Here is a 21488-nt window from a genome sequence, read left to right as displayed (position 1 = left end):
AAATAGAATTATAGGCGTCACGATTCTGAAAATAGCTTGATGCTTCTTGAAGTGGATAATCGTTTGTAACAATCAATTACGACACATTTACCCTCCATCTCGACACTAATAGAGGCTGTCTGTGCACACAGTGAGGCACGTCTCGTAAATATACACTGTTTCCTTTTAAATGTCTTATAATATGCATGGGGGAACACACAAACACACTATCAATCAATTTCAATCAATTTTATTTATATAGCGCCAAATCACAACAAACAGTAGCCCCAAGGCGCTTTATATTGTAAGGCAGGCCATACACTAATTACGTGAAAACCCCAACGGTCAAACGACCCCCTGTGAGCAAGCACTTGGCGACAGTGGGAAGGAAAAACTCCCTTTTAACAGGAAGAAACCTCCAGCAGAACCAGGCTCAGGGAGGGGCAGTCTTCTGCTGGGACTGGGTTGGGGCTGAGGGAGAGAACCAGGAAAAAGACATGCTGTGGAGGGGAGCAGAGATCAATCACTAATGATTAAATGCAGAGTGGTGCATACAGAGCAAAAGAGAAAGAAACACGCAGTGCATCATGGGAACCCCCCAGCAGTCTAAGTCTATAGCAGCATAACTAAGGGATGGTCCAGGGTCACCTGATCCAGCCCTAACTATAAGCTTTAGCAAAAAGGAAAGTTTTAAGCCTAATCTTAAAAGTAGAGGAGGGTGTCTGTCTCCCTGATCTGAATTGGGAGCTGGTTCCACAGGAGAGGAGCCTGAAAGCTGAAGGCTCTGCCTCCCATTCTACTCTTACAAACCCTAGGAACTACAAGTAAGCCTGCAGTCTGAGAGCGAAGCGCTCTATTGGGGGGATATGGTACTATGAGGGTCCCTAAGATAAGATGGGACCTGATTATTCAAAACCTTATAAGTAAGAAGAAGATTTTAAATTCTATTAGAATTAACAGAAGAGAGGCCAATATGGGTGAGATATGCTCCTCCTTCTAGTCCCCGTCAGTACTCTAGCTGCAGCATTTTGAATTAACTGAAGGCTTTTCAGGGAACTTTTAGGACAACCTGATAATAATGAATTACAATAGTCCAGCCTAGAGGAAATAAATGCATGAATTAGTTGTTTCAGCATCACTCTGAGACAAGACCTTTCTAATTTTAGAGATATTGCGTAAAATGCAAAAAAGCAGTCCTACTATTGTTTAATATGCGCATTGAATGACATATCCTGATCAAAAATGACTCCAAGATTTCTCACAGTATTACTAGAGGTCAGGGTAATGCCATCCAGAGTAAGGATCTGTTAGACACCATGTTCTAAAGATTTGTGGGGCCAAGTACAATAACTTCAGTTTTATCTGAGTTTAAAAGCAGGAAATTAGAGGTCATCCATGTCCTTTATGTCCTGTAAGACAATCCTGCAGGTTTAGCTAATTGGGGTGTGTCCTCTGGCTTCATGGATAGATAAGCTGGGTATCATCTGCATAACAATGAAAATTTAAGCAATGCCGTCTAATAATACTGCCTAAGGGAAGCATGTATAAAGTGAATAAAATTGGTCCTAGCACAGAACCTTGTGGAACTCCATAATTACCTTAGTCTGTAATCTAATTAGATAAATATGATTCAAACCACCGCAGCGCAGTGCCTTTAATACCTATGGCATGCTCTAATCTCTGTAATAAAATTTTATGGTCAACAGTATCAAAAGCAGCACTGAGGTCTAACAGAACAAGCGCAGAGATGAGTCCACTGTCTGAGGCCATAAAGAAGATCATTTGTAACCTTCACTAATGCTGTTTCTGTACTATGATGAATTCTAAAACCTGACTGAAACTCTTCAAATAGACCATGTCCTCTGCAGATGATCAGTTAGCTGTTTTACAACTACCCTTTCAAGAATTTTTGAGAGAAAAGGAAGGTTGGAGATTGGCCTATATTAGCTAAGATAGCTGGGTCAAGTGATGGCTTTTTAAGTAATGGTTTAATTACTGCCACCTTAAAAAGCCTGTGGTACATAGCCAACTAATAAAGATAGACTGATCATATTTAAGATCGAAGCATTCAATAATGGTAGGGCTTCCTTGAGCAGCCTGGTAGGAATGGGGTCTAATAGACATGTTGATGGTTTGGATGAAGTACTAATGAAAATAACTCAGACAGAACAATCGAGAGAAAGAGTCTAACCAAATACCAGCATCACTGAAAGCAGCCAAAGATAACATACGTCTTTGGGATGGTTATGAGTAATTTTTTTCTCTAATAGTTAAAATTTTATTAGCAATGAAAGTCATGAAGTCATTACTAGTTAAAGTTAAAGGAATACTCGACTCAATAGAGCTCTGACTCTTTGTCAGCCTGGCTACAGTGCTGAAAAGAAACCTGGGGTTGTTCTTATTTTCTTCAATTAGTTATGAGTAGTAAGATGTCCTAGCTTTACGGAGGGCTTTTTTTTATAGAGCAACAGACTCTTTTTCCAGGCTAAGTGAAGATCTTCTAAATTAGTGAGACACCATTTCCTCTCCAACTTATGGGTTATCTGCTTTAAGCTGCAAGTTTGTGAGTTATACCATGGAGTCAGGCACTTCTGATTTAAAGCTCTCTTTTTCAGAGGAGCTACAGCATCCAAAGTTGTCTTCAATGAGGATGTAAAACTATTGACGAGATACTCTATCTCACTTACAGAGTTTAGGTAGCTACTCTGCACTGTGTTGGTATATGGCATTAGAGAACATAAAGAAGGAATCATATCCTTAAACCTAGTTACAGGGCTTTCTGAAAGACTTCTAGTGTAATGAAACTTATTCCCCACTGCTGGGTAGTCCATCAGAGTAAATGTAAATGTTATTAAGAAATGATCAGACAGAAGGGAGTTTTCAGGGAATACTGTTAAGTCTTCAATTTCCATACCATAAGTCAGAACAAGATCTAAGATATGATTAAAGTGGTGGGTGGACTCATTTACATTTTGAGCAAAGCCAATTGAGTCTAATAATAGATTAAATGCAGTGCTGAGGCTGTCATTCTCAGCATCTGTGTGGATGTTAAAATCGCCCACTATAATTATCTTATCTGAGCTAAGCACTAAGTCAGACAAAAGGTCTGAAAATTCACAGAGAAACTCACAGTAACGACCAGGTGGACGATAGATAATAACAAATAAAACTGGTTTTTGGGACTTCCAATTTGGATGGACAAGACTAAGAGTCAAGCTTTCAAATGAATTAAAGCTCTGTCTGGGTTTCTGATTAATTAATAAGCTGGAATGGAAGATTGCTGCTAATCCTCCGCCTCGGCCCGTGCTACGAGCATTCTGGCAGTTAGTGTGACTCAGGGGTGTTGACTCATTTAAACTAACATATTCATCCTGCTGTAACCAGGTTTCTGTAAGGCAGAATAAATCAATATGTTGATCAATTATTTTATCATTTACTATCAGGGACTTAGAAGAGAGAGACCTAATGTTTAATAGACCACATTTAACTGTTTTAGTCTGTGGTGCAGTTGAAGGTGCTATATTATTTTTTTCTTTTTGAATTTTTATGCTTAAATAGATTTTTGCTGGTTATTGGTGGTCTGGGAGCAGGCACCGTTTCTACGGGGATGGGGTAATGAGGGGATGGCAGGGGGAGAGAAGCTGCAGAGAGGTGTGTAAGACTACTATGATCGAGCCTTTGAGCTTCAAAGCTGGAGAAGCAGTTCAGCTGAGCTTCTCAGTCAAAGAAATGAGAATGGAACCATTTGTGACTTTCCTCCCATTAGCCAGATTGAATTACTGTGTTTTACTTTAAGGGCCATCTGTTCTGGTTAAGTCATATTCTAAATCTGTCGTACTGTGTGTGTGTGTGTGTGTGTAGAATGCATTGTTGATGGGTCGATTTATTTATTTAGTTTGCTACAAACATCGTGTTGAAGGACTATTGGTTTGGGATGTAAATGCTGCAGCATCTTGCAGAATTTTGATTCTTCTTACCTTGCCTGGATGGCATTTGTAAGGTTGTATTACCCTGTGACAAGCAGACTGCCAAGAATGGACATTGTGAAAGATGTCATTTATAGGTTGTATAGTTCTGATGGACTCCGTAATGCGATATCTGATTTCAGGCAGAGAACTGACAGATAATTACATTTTTTTTCTGGATTTATCTCTGTGGATGTGGGTCAGATGAAACTGTTCATGCTAATGACGTCGACTCTGACATATCTGGTATGGAACGAAATGGCTTTGCCCGTTTTACCTTCAGAATCTGATAGATAGATAGATAGATAGATAGATAGATAGATAGATAGATAGATAGATAGATAGATAGATAGATAGATAGATAGATAGATAGATAGATAGATAGATAGATAGATAGATAGATAGATAGATAGATAGATAGATAGATAGATAGATAGATAGATAGATAGATAGATAGATAGATAGATAGATAGATAGATAGATAGATAGATAGATAGATAGGGTGATGAGTGATGTGGTTCACTCAGAGGCTGTAGCGTAATGAGTCTCGTATTGAATTGGCCTATGGAAGATCACTCAAACGCCAGATTGCATCAGAACAGAGTGAAAGATCTGACTCTGGTTCACAGTCAATTATTAATGTCCGTAATTCTCAAGGATGCTGTTTTACAGTCTCCCTCCAAAACTATTATAACAACAAAGCCAATAATTTTATTTTTGCTATATGCTGAAGATGAAGCAACACGGTGGGTTAGTGGTTACCACTGCAATGTTACCTCTCAGTGAGAAGCTCCCAGATTTGAATCTTACCTGATTCTTTGTGTGTGGAGTTTACATGTTCTCCCCATGTTTGTGTGGATTCCCTTCAGGTGCTCCAGCTTCCTCCCACTTCCAAACACATGGACATTAGGTGAATTGGTGACTCTAAATTGGGTGTGAGTGAGAGTGTGAATGAGATTGTCCATATTATATCCATATGATAGATTGTCCATATCATATCATAGTGTTCAGAATAATAGTAGTGCTATGTGACTAAAAAGATTAATCCAGGTTTGAGTATTTCTTATTGTTACATGGGAAACAAGGTACCAGTAGATTCAGTAGAGTCTCACAAATCCAACACGACCAAGCATTCATGATATGCACACTCTTAAGGCTATGAAATTGGGCTATTAGTAAAAAAAAAAGAAAAGAAAAGGGGGTGTTCACAATAACAGTAGTGTGGCATTCAGTCAGTGAGTTTGTCAATTTTGTGGAACAAACAGGTGTGAATCAGGTGTCCCCTATTTAAGGATGAAGCCAGCATCTGTTGAACATGCTTTTCTCTTTGAAAGCCTGAGGAAAATGGGACGTTCAAGACATTGTTCAGAAGAACAGTGTAGTTTGATTAAAAAGTTGATTGGAGAGGGGAAAACCTATACGCAGGTGCAAAAAATTATAGGCTGTTCATCTACAATGATCTCCAATGCTTTAAAATGGAAAAAAAAATAGAGACGCTTGGAAGAAAACGGAAAACAACCATCAAAATGGATAGAAGAATAACCAGAATGGCAAAGGCTCACCCATTGATCAGCTCCAGGATGATCAAAGACAGTCTGGAGTTACCTGTAAGTGCTGTGACAGTTAGAAGACGCCTGTGTGAAGCTAATTTATTTGCAAGAATCCCCGCAAAGTCCCTCTGTTAAATAAAAGACATGTGCAGAAGAGGTTACAATTTGCCAAAGAACACATCAACTGGCCTAAAGAGAAATGGAGGAATATTTTGTGGACTGATGAGAGTAAAATTGTTCTTTTTGGGTCCAAGAGCCGCAGACAGTTTGTGAGACGACCCCCAACTCTGAATTCAAGCCACAGTTCACAGTGAAGAAAGTGAAGCATGGTTGTGCAAGCATCATGATATGGGCATGTTTCTCCTACTATGGTGTTGGGCCTATATATCGCATACCAGGTATCATGGATCAGTTTGGATATGTCAGAATACTTGAAGAGGTCATGTTGCCTTATGCTGAAGAGGACATGCCCTTGAAATGGGTGTTTCAACAAGACAATGACCCCAAGCACACTAGTAAACGAGCAAAATCTTGGTTCCAAAACAACAAAATTAATGCCTCACAGATGTGAAGAAATCGTGAAAAACTGTGGTTATACAACTAAATACTAGTTTAGTGATTCACAGGATTGCTAAAAAAAAAAGCAGTTTAAGCATCTGCTTAAAGTGATGTGAATCAGTGAAATCACCTGCTGGAGTCAGTGACTGCAAAGAAAACCTGCACCCTCTTGGCCCTTTATGGAATACTTTGGAAACCACAGCTGTAGACTGACAAAAATACATACAGTACATGAGGCTGGTTGTTGCCATTTAATGTTCTGATTTCCAGAAAATGTAAACATTTCTCTAATTTATATAATTATATAATTTCTAATTCTCTAATTTGAGTGGAGTCACCCAGTCTGCACACACTAGAAATGTTCTTTGTTCAAACTGCAAAGCAGGGGGATGAGAGCCCCAAAACTACTGACCAAACATTATATTTCAGTGATAGCTGACGGTTTTTAAACCATTAAAATCATTCTGAAATTAATACAGACTACAGGCTTTTTTAATTTCAGAACAATTTTGTAATTCTTTAATGTTTTTTTCTCCATAATAATCGATTAATGTAACACACAACTGCTTACCTCCTTCCTGAAGGGGTTCCTGGGCTTGTTCAGGTGGGTCAGGGGGGACTGACAAATGTGCTGCTGCTCCTGATGTGTCTGTTCAGAACATGCGTCATTTTTTATTTAGCAGAGCAGCTTGCTAAACATTTGCCTGCATTGATTAGTTAACTAAAACAACAGTGAAACGTATAACTTCAGAGTTTTCCTCATAAATATGAATTAATATGGGGAGAAATGTGAGTTAACTTATGAATTATGGACAAAGTAAGGAATAGACAACAGGCTGACATTCCTTAACCTTCCATCACAGACCCCCCTTGCCTATGTAAGGTCTGGGTGATATACTGTTGATCCTTCACTTCTTTCTCCTGTCTGACCTTTTTTTTTTTTTGCTTCCTGAACTCCTGGTCTCCTGCTTCTCCTCCTCCACTCACTGTCTGTGAAAGGTTTCTGTAACTGTCTGATGGAGCAGGTGGAGCCATTTTTACGTAAATACAGAGGGGGTGTGAGCATTCAGAAATGTTTCCAAAACAAATAAACCTAGTGTTACCAATACATTGTAAAAATATATATATAATAAGTTCATTATTGATTGTCATGTTATTTTGTCAGTATTATACAATGTTGTAATTGTATTAGAGGCCTCTCTGGGCCCCTGTCAATCATGGGCCCCTAGAATCCTTCTCCTTATTCTCCCCTCTTCAGCACCCCTGGTACTTGTTGCTGTTCCTGTCCACTGCTCCTGTTAAATTAAAGATGTTCTATTTAAGCTGAAAGTAGCGTGTGGACACCGCATACTTTTACACTATTCTCCTTTGTTAACTGAATCATCCTGTCGCTCCCGATCCCGCAGTGTTTTTTAGCTGCACGTTCCCGCCCACAGTGAAGTTCGTACCACCCACTCCTGTGAGATTTGCGTTGGGTCCTGCAGGACCCAATACCAATGCAGCCCTCTAACTACAATCACTTCTACTGTTACAAGTAAAAGTAAGTCCCTTCGGCTGCTCCCTTGTCCTGCACCTCTACTTGCACCCATCTTGTGTGTTTTTAAGAGCTGATGTAACATGCGAATTTCTCCTCTGTGAGATCAATAAAGTTTATCTTTATCTTTATCTAAAGAGAGGATATTTGTGACTAGTAGCAATATGTGCAGGCAGAATGTACGTGCATTGCAAAGCTGCATATGTTGGCACTTCTGCCCTGCTGCAATGTTTGTGCAGAACCAGGCCGAGCTAGACTTTAGACCTGGTTTTTGCCGGTCTAAGTGAAATTGCTTTCTAGGGACAGACATGATGACGTGGACAGCGCTGCACCTTCACCACACCTCATATTTAGACCAATGCACCAGCAAGTGGTATCATTATTTAGTGCATGCAGGTGCTTTGCATTGCACTGCTTTGTACCGGGTGACCTGACAGGGTATTGAATATCTATTGTAACCTCCTGAATAAAGCTAAAAGAAACATTTCTCTGTTGGAGTAGGATCCAATCAGCAGAAGTGAAGGTTTTTTACATACATGGGCCATTCTTCAATGCTGCTCATTTTAATCAAATGACTTAAATACAGGAAAGGAAGATATACATCTTTCTTGATTTTAATATGTTTTGTGCTGTGTTATATTCTTTTGCGTGAGTTGAAATTATTACAGCTACCTGTACAATTTAGATGTCTCTAAATTGTCAATGATCCCCTGTACCATAGCAAAGACATATGCATGACTTTAGAGGAACACGCCATTTCCCTGTGAATAGAAAGATGCTCCAGCATGTCTCTCCAGCCCAGCAGGCCTTGCACTGTCAAAGAGTACCACAATTGAATTGAATGGTCCAGAGATTACTCAGTTATTTCTATATACCAGCCTTCCATGGCAGACTAAAGGCCCATTATTGGAAGGACTAAGACCATAGGAACGTATTACAAGTGTGACTTTTAAAGCCTTTCACTGTGATGGATCTCAGGTGAGACTTTACTGGTATCAGTTTTTATCTAGAAGCTCTGTGCTTGCTCACTGGCCCAACCCAGGGTGGAACATTTGCTTTATAAAAAAGTAAAAAGGGGGCGAGAGAGACATCCCCCTGACTACTGGAAATGGGCAACATTTTAAAGCACCCCAAATGCCTTTGTGTCCTTTTCTCCCAATTAAAGAGACTTTGAAATACAGAGCTGCAGGAAGTGCCGGAGGTATTGGTGCTTAATCAGGTGGAATACAAAGACAGAGCCAGTTCCCCAAAGGTTCACATCAAAGGTGCATCCACTTTGTGAGCTATTTAATCAGTTAAACACAGATGGCAGGCTGCTGCAATTATTAATCATATATGAGGCATCCTGTACCTGCTAGCAGAAAGTAGTCAGTGCTACAGAGATCTTGTTTGAATTTCAGCATAATTATGTGGCCACCCAGAATAATTGCTGAATATGAATAGAACTATAGTTTCACAACTGTGGGTGAATGAATTTGAACCTCCATTTTCTCTCCACAGTTACTTGTAGGTGCAGGTCGGTTTGGTAAAACTGTTTTACCTGTTTGCCTTTGTACTTCCGTCAGATCAGATTGCAGTCAACACAACAAACACACATGCACATGGTTTTGGACACAGTTCTTGTCAATTTTAAGTTCTCATGTGATAAAGTACAGCAGTAAAATGTAAATTTCAAAAACTATGGAATTAAACAAACTAAGAAAGAATATTTAATGATTGTAATATTCTGGTTTCTTTTTCTTTTGGACTTGTGTGAAAGGTTATTTTTTGTACACTTGGCTACATATGCACAAGCATTTGCAACACCATACCAAACATTTTAGGTGCTCCATAACCTTGGGGGACTAAAGTAGCTTAGATACTTTTTTCACTAATCTGTCATACTATGAAAGTCCTATACCGGTCCATTGGACCAGTGCTAATGCCCAGTATAACGCAGTGGAAATAGATGAGAGTCTATGACTGCACTTGGATGGGCCACGAGTGACATGGTAACTTCCCCATTGAAGGCCTGAAGAGCTTTTACTGATCGGTAGACTAGAATGATGCAGATGAAGTTGTCCTTGTAGAAGGCAAAGACTGGTAGTGTGACAGAGAATCAAACCCAGGTCTACAGCTTAGCAGCCCAGATCCTTATCTCACAGGTAAGTGCACACCTGGAATTGAACCCCAGTCTGTTTGTTAATAGTCCGTCTCTTGGCCCACAGAGACATCAATTTTTTATGGCCACACAGTCTTTTTCCACTAATAAATGTGAGATGTGATATATTTTCTTTGCACAAACTAAGGGCCCCTTCACACATAGTGCGAAGTTTGGACGAGGTGCACACTTGGTGCACATGACGCAAGAATCATGTGCAAACCATGTAATGTTGTCCTTGTCGCCAAAGCCTTGTACACCTGTTGCTACAACTAATTACACACACAAGTGCCTGAAAGACAGAATGTGCGCTGTGCAAACCCGTCGCACCCTCTCGTGGTGACGGCCAAATTCCAGGTGACACGCACGGACACCTAACACCGCTCACCTGGCACTTAGAAAATGTGTGGCCAGTCGCAGTCTTGGTACAACAGCAGACTGCAGACAACCACTGTCATACTGGGAGTGAAATTTGCAGGTGAGACACATCTCGTCAGATCACAGAGGGACACTTTGGTCTGTGCTCTGAACATCTCTGGACCTGAACATCAGAGCTGCAGAACACGCACCGTGTGTTGACGGACACACGTGTGTGTGTGTGTGTGTGTGTGTGCGCACTTGCTGTACTAACATCAAAAACATAAAAACATATATCACTTGCAACAGGCTGGAGAGCGCGCACATTGACAGGTCCAGCTGGACCAGAGCGTTAGTTTATGTGGACATGCAGCAGGCGATCTGAACGTCATGTCTCTCTGACAGGACAGTGAGCGGGCACTGCAGGACCATATGACAGGCCAACAGTACGACAAATACACCACTTTCAGTCACATATCAGCAGAAATACACTGTAGCAAACGCTGTTTGGTCAGTTATCACAGCGCTTTTTTCTTTTTTTTGAGAAAATACGTTTGTCTGGTTGTTGATTAGAGCCATTTCATGCTTGTTTTACAAGACAGTGGATGTGGTGCAGTGGTAGAGTTGCTGTCTGGTAATTAGGACATGTGGGTTCAAATCCCATGAATGTTGTGTTTTTTTTTTTTGTTTTGTTTTTTACCAGGGTTGTTTAACCGCGGAGTTCTGTATTGAGTCCCCCTTTATGTATTATTTATATTAACCCACTGATATTCACTAATATACAGCTGTTTTTTATTTCATTTTCCTCCAAATCAGCAGCGCGATGTGGTGCAGCTTGTCCCATGGAAGACATTGCTGCTGTTCCTGCTCAACAGACACTGTCATGTGCACGAACCGTCATGCTGGCGTTGTGCACGTCGTCGGTACGATGTTTCGTGGTGTACTAATTTTAAACTGTTTCATGCTGTTTCGCCATTTTCATCCACACGTCTTCCACACTTCGCACTATGTGTGAAGGGGCCATTATGGTTGTGGCCAAAAAGTTACATTTGGTCTCATCACTCCAAATGACTTTGTTCTCTGTGCTGTTTGGCATATTGTAAGGGGGATACTTTATGACATTTGCGTATTAATGGCTTTTGTCTGGCGACTCGACCATGCAGCCCATTTTTCTTCAAGTGCCTTACTGTGCACCTTGAAATAGCCACACCACTTTTTTTCAGAGTGTCCTCTATTTCAGCTGAAGCTATTTGTCAATTTTTCTTTGTACCCCAAACAATTTTCCTGGCACTTGTTGAAATTTTTGTTGGTCTATGTGACTGTGGTTTGGTTCCATCAGAATCCCTCATTTTCCACTTCTTAATTAGAGTTTGAACAATGCTGATTGGCATTTTCGGTCCCTTGGATATCTTTATATATCTCTTTTCTGTTTATACAGTTCAATTACCTTTTCTTTGACAATTCTTTGCTTTCCCTGTAACTCGTAAACCAGAAACATCAGTGCAGCAATGAATGAAAGATGCAATGGTATGTCAGGAGACTACAAACTCACTGACCTTTTATAAACATCCTGATTACAAGCAAACAGATCATGAATGTTTATGTGAGCACTGGTAAGAATATTTTCATTCTTTGAAAGATGGAATGTACCATTCCGTGAGGTTTGGATGGTACATTTCATCTTTATACAAATAAAAATATTATTTCCATTGCACAAATGGAAAACATTCATTATTTGTTTTATATGACACCTCAACATATATAACTAATATTTTACTTAAAATTAGACAGGTGTTTCTCCTTGGAGAAGGAAGGGCAGCGGGACCAAGATGTTTACTCTGCCCTGCAGGATTTTCTGACACACCACTGAATTTAGTAAGCTGCTGCGCTGAAGAGCTCAGTGGTTTGTGTGGAAACAAATCTGTCTTTTTCAATACAGCGAAAAATTGCTCCAAGAACTTGTACAAATCTTCATCTGACAGTGAAAGATGAAATGTTCCATTCAACTTGACTCCGCCTTGCTGAATGGAACATTCCATCTTTCACCTCAGGAACTATTCTTTCCATTGCATGAATGAAAAAAAAAAATCATTATTTGTTTTATATAATGCCTAAAATAGATCATTGTCATTTGATATCTTATTAATTTATAAACAAAAGAAAAGGGAGTTACGCCCTTCCCAGTCTTACAGGCCACCAAAACTTAGTAACGAGGCCAAGATGCTCCATCTCACCCAGATGTCATCTGCACGGAGTTGCTCGTGCCCCAGTGGCCACTGTTAACCCCAAAAATGTGAATCAGCTGCAAATTGTGATTATCTGCAAACCGTGAATTGCAAATTGTGAATTACTGAAGAATATCTCACGAAACATGAACACACATCTCCCAAAAATGTGAATTTCTTCACAATTTGGTGTATGTTCTTGGCTGAGGAGCGAAGAGTATGAAGGTACCATCTGTGGGATTATGACCATGCACTTCTCAGTTTCAATGCACCTCGGGGCTTCATGCCACTCCTTGACTCATGTACGTGTTAGACTCTTTCATGTTTGCTATTAGTGGGTGAACAATCCAACACTTGGTGAATTCTGCTTCATTATGATAAGAAGAGCTGACATTGAAGGATCAAAAAGTGACATTGCTATGAACTCTTGGTTGCCACAAGCCAGTTACCCTGCGGGAACTTTTCTGACACCTCCTGCTGAAAACCCAAAAACTCGAGGCCCCGCTATCCCCGTCTGTATTCATACTGAAAATCAAGATCAAGTGAGCTTTTGCCCTTCTGCTCCACAGGAGGTTTCTGTCTGGTGGTTGACATCAGAATCGAGAGCCCACTCACTTCCCCACCTAAAAAAAAATATATATATATATTTTTGCAGAGATAGGGTTTGTGAACAAGATTTCCTGAAGTAAGTGATCTATAAACTGAAATCTATAAACTACTTAAACTGAAAGAAAATATCTATCAGGAGTGATATTCACATTTTGCAACTTGCGTTTTGTGAGACCTACGTTCATGTTTTGTGGGATATTTCATTCACAGTTTGCAGCAAAATTGTTAACGGTTCGCAGATAGTTTGTGTAAATTTTCATTAATAGTTTGCAGATAATTTATGAGTTGCAGCAGATTCATGTTTTGGAAGTCAACAACCCACCACAAGCCCTGAGCTGTGGTGGGGCCAACCCGGCCTGCGCGGCTCCGCTTCTGACAAACAGTGCTTTCTCAGGACCCTCCCCCCGACTTGCTCTTGAGCCCCCTTGATGCATCCAGCCTTCCCGTCCGTTACCCAGAGAGTCTGGGCGCTGTGTCGGGCCGCTGTTTGTTTTTTATTCGGTGGTCGGGGCGTGTACTGATACACAATGTATGGAACCAAATTTGCACGGTAAATGGAACACAATGACAAATGGGATGAATGACCAATAACAGATGACATAAAAACCACCAATCAAATGACAAGGATCTATTTAGGCGCTTTATAATACAAAATGGAGGGGAAAAATGCACAGATCATACCATAATGCACACGTCATTTCACCCATACAAAGGGACAAATATGGAATGTAACGTGACATAGAATCCACCAATCACATGAGAAGGATCTATTTAGGCATCATATTATGGATGCTAGGTTTTCTGAGATACTTTCCTAAAATCAACTTATTGCTCCGCTCAGGCGAGGTAGAACATTTCTGTAATTGTGCTGTCACGTGGATTAGGTTTTGTCTGGATGTTTAGAAAATCATCATCTGCTGCAACAGAGACCCTGATAATTTATGTAGATGTATTTCTCACACTGATGGATGTCGGGATAACTTCAATCATCATCTTTTTTTAAATGTGGGCGCTGGAGCTTTATATGGTCAAATGCATTGATTTGATTAGCTCCTTTCTGAGCAGCCCAGCTAAGAACTAGTTTGGAGGAGAGAGGATTTGAACTGTGGGCTGCTTCACTTCCCAGCACTGCTCTGCTTTAACACAGTCCTGGACTTGGCAATAAATTGCTTTGGTAATCAGTTTTCAGAAAAGCTTATTTACTTCTTGTTTTGTGTATGTTGTACTGCTCAGACTGAAATATAAAATTGGATTTTATTACATGGGCAATTTTCTCCTCTTGTAAAGAATAAAGGCAGCACACGTCACCTCGCTGAGCCTGGATGATCCACACAGGATGAACTCTGTGTAATATTTTTGATTATTACACTATCGTGCTGCAGTATCTGTGTGCAATAATACAGCCCCTGGCAACAATTATGGATTCAACACATGCAGAGGATGTTCATGCAGTGATTTTTTTTTTTTATTTTGTTGACAATAACAAATAAACAGATATGTCACAAAATAGCTTTTGTTCAATCCTCTGTCACAGTGAAACACAACTCAAACAAATTAAATTCAGTTAGTTTAATTAATGACATATTTTCCCTCCTATATCAAGTATATGAAAATCTAATGTATAGAATCCCTCAATGTTGAGGAAAAAACAATAGAATTACCTCAAATTTGTCTAGCAATGCAAATCAGTCTGCATTTCAAAGAAGGTAATTACAGATCTTAATGAGGTGTTGGAAGCATGGTCCCAACAACAGAGTTGTCAGGTGAAACAAGGTAATGATCAGTCTCAGAGTGTGCCAAAATATGTTGGTTGTTCCCAGTCAGCTGTTTCTGAAATGGGAATCTTATCAATAGAAAACATACAGATAGACCAATGAATATGACACAACATGTGTCACACTCAAGGCAATGTGCTGGATACTTCTGCAAATGCTGCAAAAGACACATGTTCCAGAAGAACATATATGTGGTCCTTATGGGTATTAGAATACCATATGCAGCAGTGCCATTATGGAAAATAAAACCAGGACTGAACAACTCATAGCTCGGCTTCTTGCAAAGTTGAGCATTTAGACATTTTCACCATGGTTGATAGAGGGGGTTGGTATAGTCCTTGTAGCCAGTGAAGACCAGGCAGATGAAGTTCCTTGTCCAAGGACACCAGTAGTATTTGGATTAATAGAGTTGCACCACATCCGTCCAGTGCTTTCATTATTGAATTAATACAACAGTCACATTTGGGATTGCAAAGGTCATTTTATTCAGAAACCTTACTATTACATCTACTGTGTTTTCATTGTAGAGATAAATTAGCAAAAACATTCCTGAAATGTTGAAATCTCTGTTTCCCTACTCCTCCCAGGTCCTTGGCCCAATTTCCACCAAATTTCAAAACATTAAAAATTTTCATACTGCCTCTGGTAGCTTGTATTAATAGATGGTGGTAATTTCATATGTTGGTTGAAAATTAATAATAATGTTACAAAAGTAAATCTACAATAAAAGCCATTATCTCACCAATGCTGTCCCAGCAGTTTACAGCTTTCAGAATCCATGACTGGGCATATAGTGTATGACGTATTGGTCAGTTGGGAATACGATACTCCTGTCTGACTTCACCATCGGCCTTTCCACAGAGTCCACTTGTTTGTCCCTTCATCCAGTCTACAACTTGAACCTGCATGGCCAGAGAAATTGGGAAGTACAGAAATTTGCTAAAAAGTAAGAGCTCTGGGGAGTTTTATTTGACAGATTTTATGAATGATTCAGTGTTCAGGCAGAAATTGCTCAAACAGATGTTCATTATGTTTAATTGCAGAATAAAGTACAATGTCTGAAACTGAAAAGTGTTACCTTCCACGGGTCCTTGGCAAATTAGACCTTTTGAAGACCATGGCTTGGAGCATCCACAGAGATTCATTCCTTATTTGGTTTGACCTCAATGTTCACTTTGGTTAAAGTTACTAAGGATCAATCATTGGGGTCAAAGTCATTGGGCCAAAGGTCAAAATGTAAGGTTTCACTCCTTTGGAACACATATGGAGGTGGGTTCCAATGATTACCAAAAGTCAGTCACTGGGGCTAACATCATGGCTGTCTGTCTGTCTGTCTGCTGGCCTACTTTTTACAGTTTTTTTTGTTGATTTCTACCAAGCTTGGCAGGTAGTTGGCCCTGACAAAGCCCTTAAAGAATTCATTTTGGCAAAGGTCAAAGTCAAGGAAGTGGATGATACCCAAATACCTGCTATCACAGATGCCTCTACTGAGCTGAGTTGAGGATGAAGGCCGTGGCCAGACTAAAGCAGACAGCACCATGACCAAGAGTACGACTCCCATGGCTCACTGAAAAAGTCCCATCAGAAGAGATGCTAACAGACATGAACACAGCTCTACTCACCATCCCCACTACCAGCATTACAGAAACCAATGAGCTCATATATGCCACTGCCACAGTAATCCTTGACACACTTGGGTAAAAGATCAAGAATGCCCCCCAAAGGGAGAGCCCTGCATGGAGAAGAATATTGGAAGCCCAAATCCAGAAAGCCCAAAAGGATGTTAACCGAATAACAGAGGCACAGAAGGGCATCATGTGGGACCTGGATGGATAAATACAACAAGATGTCCATAACTGAGACACTGGAAACTGCCAAACAAAGGTTCACAACTCTGGCTAATCGGCTGAAAAGATATACCCGCTAATAAGAGGCCAAGAAATAAATGGCCTGTTCTCGAATGATCCATCCAGGGTGTACTCCCAGCTGAAAGGGGAATATAGTTACAAGAACACAGCTGAAGCTAAGCAATACTGGAACAACAACCTCGTCTCATGCAAGTCGTGATTCAGCAGCACGAAATGTACATTAATCTATTGGTTCGTGTTATTGTGACGAAAAGCGCCTCATTTTCCTCACGGCAGCACAAATTCATTCTAATTCATTCTGTGATGGCTGCACGAAATTTAAAGTGAAGCGGGGGGGTTGGGGGTGGTTATGGCTAGGGTGGGGGGAAAGAATAAGTATAGGTTATGGTTAAGGTTAGGATTGGGGGTTAAAAAAAACCCCGTCACGAAAATTTGACTCATTTCGTCACGGGAGCACGAAAATAAACAAAACGTGAGACTGGGCTGGGAACAACATCTGGGAGAAAGAGGCATCACACAACACCAATGCGAAGTGGCTGGAGGATCTAAGAGCACACCACAGCTACCTCATAGAACAAGAATCAGTCAACATTGCAAAGGCAAACATCCAACAATGAGTCTCAGGGATGAAGAGCTGGACAGCACCAGGGCCTGATATGCTCCACACCTACTGGCTGAAGAAGCTACCAGCGCTTGATGTGCACCTGGCAATATAAATGGGTGGGCTATGAACAGCAGGTACTCACCCAGACTGGTTAACACAGGACAGGACAATCCTGATCATGAAGGACCCCTGCAAGGGTACGATACCCTTAAACTACCAGCCAATTACATGCCTCTCCACAGCATGGAAGCTCCTATCAACCAATTTTAGGAAACACATGAGTCAACACATAAGCACAGCTCAGAAGGGCATTGGAAACAATACCAGAGAGTGAAAGTGCCAGCTAATGTCTGACCGAGCAGTACACCAGGATTCAAAGACCAGGCAGACCAACCTGAGCAAGTCCTATGACTCATACCCTCACACATGGATACTGGAGTGCTTGACACGATACAAGGCTAACAGTGCACTGATAACCTTCATCAGCAACTCAATGGAAATATGGAAGACATCACTGGAGGACAACTTCAAGGCAATCGCACAAGTCACCATCAAGTCAGGAATATACCAAGGTGATGCATGGTCCCCGCTGCTGTTCTGCATAGGCCTCAACCCCCTCAGCCAACTCATCACAAAGAACAGCTACAGATATCGATTCAGGAGTAGAGTAAGCCACCTTCTGTACATGTTTCTGTGAAGGCTCTCAGTTGTCCAGGTGGTTTCCATAGTAGAGAAGCTTTAATCTTCGACTGGACTGGGTTGCTTGACGTGAGGATGTTTCGCTTCTAATCGCTTCCTCGCAGAAGCTTCCTCAGCAAAAATTTTAGCTGAGGAAGCTTCTGCGAGGATATTTTTGCTAAAATTTTAGCTGAGGAAGCTTCTGTGATTAGAAGCGAAACATCCTCGCTTCAAGCAACCCAGTCCAGTCGAAGATTCAAGCTTCTCTACTTCTGTACATGGATGACATCAAGCTGTATGCCAAGAGTGAGCAAGACATTGGCTCACAGATCCACCTCACTAGGATCTATAGCGAGGATATCGGGATGTCATTTGGATTGGATAAGTGGGGCCAAATGTTGCCAAAGAGAGGGAAGGTGATCTGGAAAGGAGGGGGTGGAGTTGCCAGAAGGCAGGATAGTGGATATACAGGACAGCTACAAGTACCTTGGAATACCACAAGCCAGTGGGAACCATGATAAAGATGCAAGAAGGTCAGGCAAAGCCAAATACCTTCAGAATGTAACACAGGCACTGAGAAGCCAGCTTAATGGTAGGAATAAGATCCAAGCCATAAATACATACACCCTACCATTCATCAGATACCCATCTGGGATAATAAGCTGGCCACAGGAGGAGACAGATGCCACTGATATCAAGACACAAAAAGTCCTCACAATGCACATACCCCGAGGCAATTCAATTTCAATTTATTTCATATATATAGCACCAAATCACAACAAAGTTGCCTCAAGGCGCTTCACACAAATAAGGTCTAACCTTACCAACCCCTAGAGCAAGCACACAGGTGACAGTGGTAATGATAAAGTCCCTCTGATGATTTGAGAAAGAAACCTCAAGCAGACCAGACTCAAAGGGGCGACCCTCTGCTTCGGCCATGCTACCACCACAAATTACAATATGAATATCTGGTTGTTAAGTGTGATGTAACGCATCATGTAATTTCCAACATCTGGCTCCAAACAAAAAAGGCACGCTGTCATTAACATTGAGAGCTGCACTGAGACACTCTGATCAGGCTGCACTTAAACCGCTGCACACGGACAACAGCATTAACATCGCAACATAAAACTCTTTGTATATTGTGCCTAAAACTCTCCTGGATATATTAACTGGGTTTTTAGACGTTGTTATTGTGTTTGTTTTATGTAAAAATGGCAGAAGCTCAGGTCGTTCCTTTGTTATTTTCAGTGGGAGTTGGTGTGAGCTGTGATCTTTTCCTGTTCATGTCGTTTGGGGGGAAAGTGAAGTTTGCACTTTAACGTTCTGTTTATTGTAATAAATATATATATATATATATTTTTTTTAATTAACAAACAGACATGTATATTTTACCTGTGCATAACAAAATATATAAATTAAAAGAAAAAAAACGTTTTATTAAGTGTTCTTACCTTAGAAACAGACATGCGGTTAATGGAGGTGGAGGTGGAGAAGGGAGGGACGGAGGTTTGCGCACAATGTAAACACAAACTAAACTTAAACTGTAGATCCTTAAAAGGATCATACAGACATAACTTTAAGTGTAAACTTGCAGGTCTTTGGACCCGGAAGCAGATTTATCACGTGATGCGTTACATCAGAGCTTAACAACCGGATACAGGAAATTTTGGGAAATTGGCACTGGCAAACTTAACATAATTGAAGGAAGGATGAATGTAAAAATCAATCAATCAATCAATTAATTTTTTTATATAGCGCCAAATCACAACAAACAGTTGCCCCAAGGCGCTTTATATTGTAAGGCAAGGCCATACAATAATTATGTAAAACCCCAATGGTCAAAACGACCCCCTGTGAGCAAGCACTTGGCTACAGTGGGAAGGAAAAACTCCCCTCTAACAGAGACAATGTTCAGAAACATTCTGCCAGCTACCAGGATGATGAAGATGAAACAATGGGGCATTTCAGGAAGACAGTGATCCCAAACACACAACCAAGGAAACTCTCAATTAGTTTATTAGAATGAAAATAAAGCTGCTCAAATGGCCCAGCCAATCACATGACCTGAATCCAATAGAAAATCTATTAAAAGAACTAAAAATCAGAGTTCATTGAAGAGGTCCACAGAACCTTCAAGATTTGAAGACTGTTTGTGTGGAAGAATGGGCCAAAATCACATCTGAGCAATGATGTGACTAGATTCTCCATGCAGGAGGTGTCTTCAAGCTGTCATTACCAACAAAGGCTTTCATATGAAGTATTAAATAAATTTCAGTAAGCGTGTTCCCTGTGTCATTCCATTTTATTACACATAACTTAATTTCTGTACTTATTTGTTTTGGATTCTTTATATGTGGATTACTTGGGTTGTTACTGACATCTGGTGAAAATTTCATTTCAATAGCACCTTTAGAAATATATTTGCTGAGAAAAATGGTGACTTCTTCAATACTTATTTTATGTATATATATATATATATATATATATATATATATATATATATATATATATATATATATATATATATATATATATATATATATATATATATACACGAGATGTGTGAGAAAAGTATCTGACCTTTTTATTTTATGCAAAAAATATATGGATTTGATTCATGTCGGTTGCATCATTCGCCTGTGGGCAGGCTTTGAGTGAGCATTGGTCCACCCCTCTCGTCCTTGTTTCATTGCGAGGAAATGGCGGAATGATTTGGGCTTTTTTTCCATCAGAATTTTTTCAGAAACTGTTAGAGACAGGCAGCTGGAAACCATTCGAAAAATTTATCTGGCTTTCGGTGAAAATTTTACGGGCTTCACAGAGAATAAGGAGTGTTACTACAGCTTTAAGGATGGCCCACAATGGCGCTCGGCGCGCTGCACTCCGAGCCGCCATCGAGAGGCAGAAACCACCACATCATTTCTAAACGGATCGCTGTGTGGAGCCGGGACCGTCGTGTGCAATTTCTCTGGTTATCACAAGAGCTGGACATCAGCCATTTTCTGGCAGATTTCACTTTTAACAAGAGATTTTCTACTGGTGGTTGGCTCTCACTGCGGTATTGTATCACTTCCTGTTCCGGAGCACAGCGGTGTTTTTCTGTATCTGTTAGCTGTTTAATCTGCGCAGTTAGATTGATCTAGTTATCTAGATTACGATTTGTTTCCCAGTGTAATCTTTACATGCCTTAACTAAAGCACTCCTTCTGCTGAATCACCTCTAAATTATTTACACATTATTCACTTTGCGTGTTTTTAGGAATCCGCTAGCTTAGCGTAGCTACTAGCTCTTAGCCGATTTAGCATGGCGGCTTCTCCTGTCTCTCCCGCACTTTTCTGCTCTGGGTGTGAAATGTTTAGTTATTCCTCGGCCTCCTTTAGCAGTAATGGTACTTGTAATAAGTGTAGCTTATTCGTAGCTTTGGAGGCCAGGCTGGGCGAATTGGAGACTCGGCTCCGCACCGTGGAAAATTCTACAGCTAGCCAGGCCCCTGTAGTCGGTGCGGACCAAGGTAGCTTAGCCGCCGTTAGTTCCCCCCTGGCAGATCCCGAGCAGCCGGGAAAGCAGGCTGACTGGGTGACTGTGAGGAGGAAGCGTAGCCCTAAACAGAAGCCCCGTGTACACCGCCAACCCGTTCACATTT

Source organism: Thalassophryne amazonica, chromosome 2, assembly GCF_902500255.1.
Source record: "Thalassophryne amazonica chromosome 2, fThaAma1.1, whole genome shotgun sequence".
Lineage (NCBI taxonomy): Eukaryota > Metazoa > Chordata > Actinopteri > Batrachoidiformes > Batrachoididae > Thalassophryne > Thalassophryne amazonica.
The sequence above is the reverse complement of the archived record's forward strand: the minus strand, read 5'-3'. Positions refer to the sequence as shown.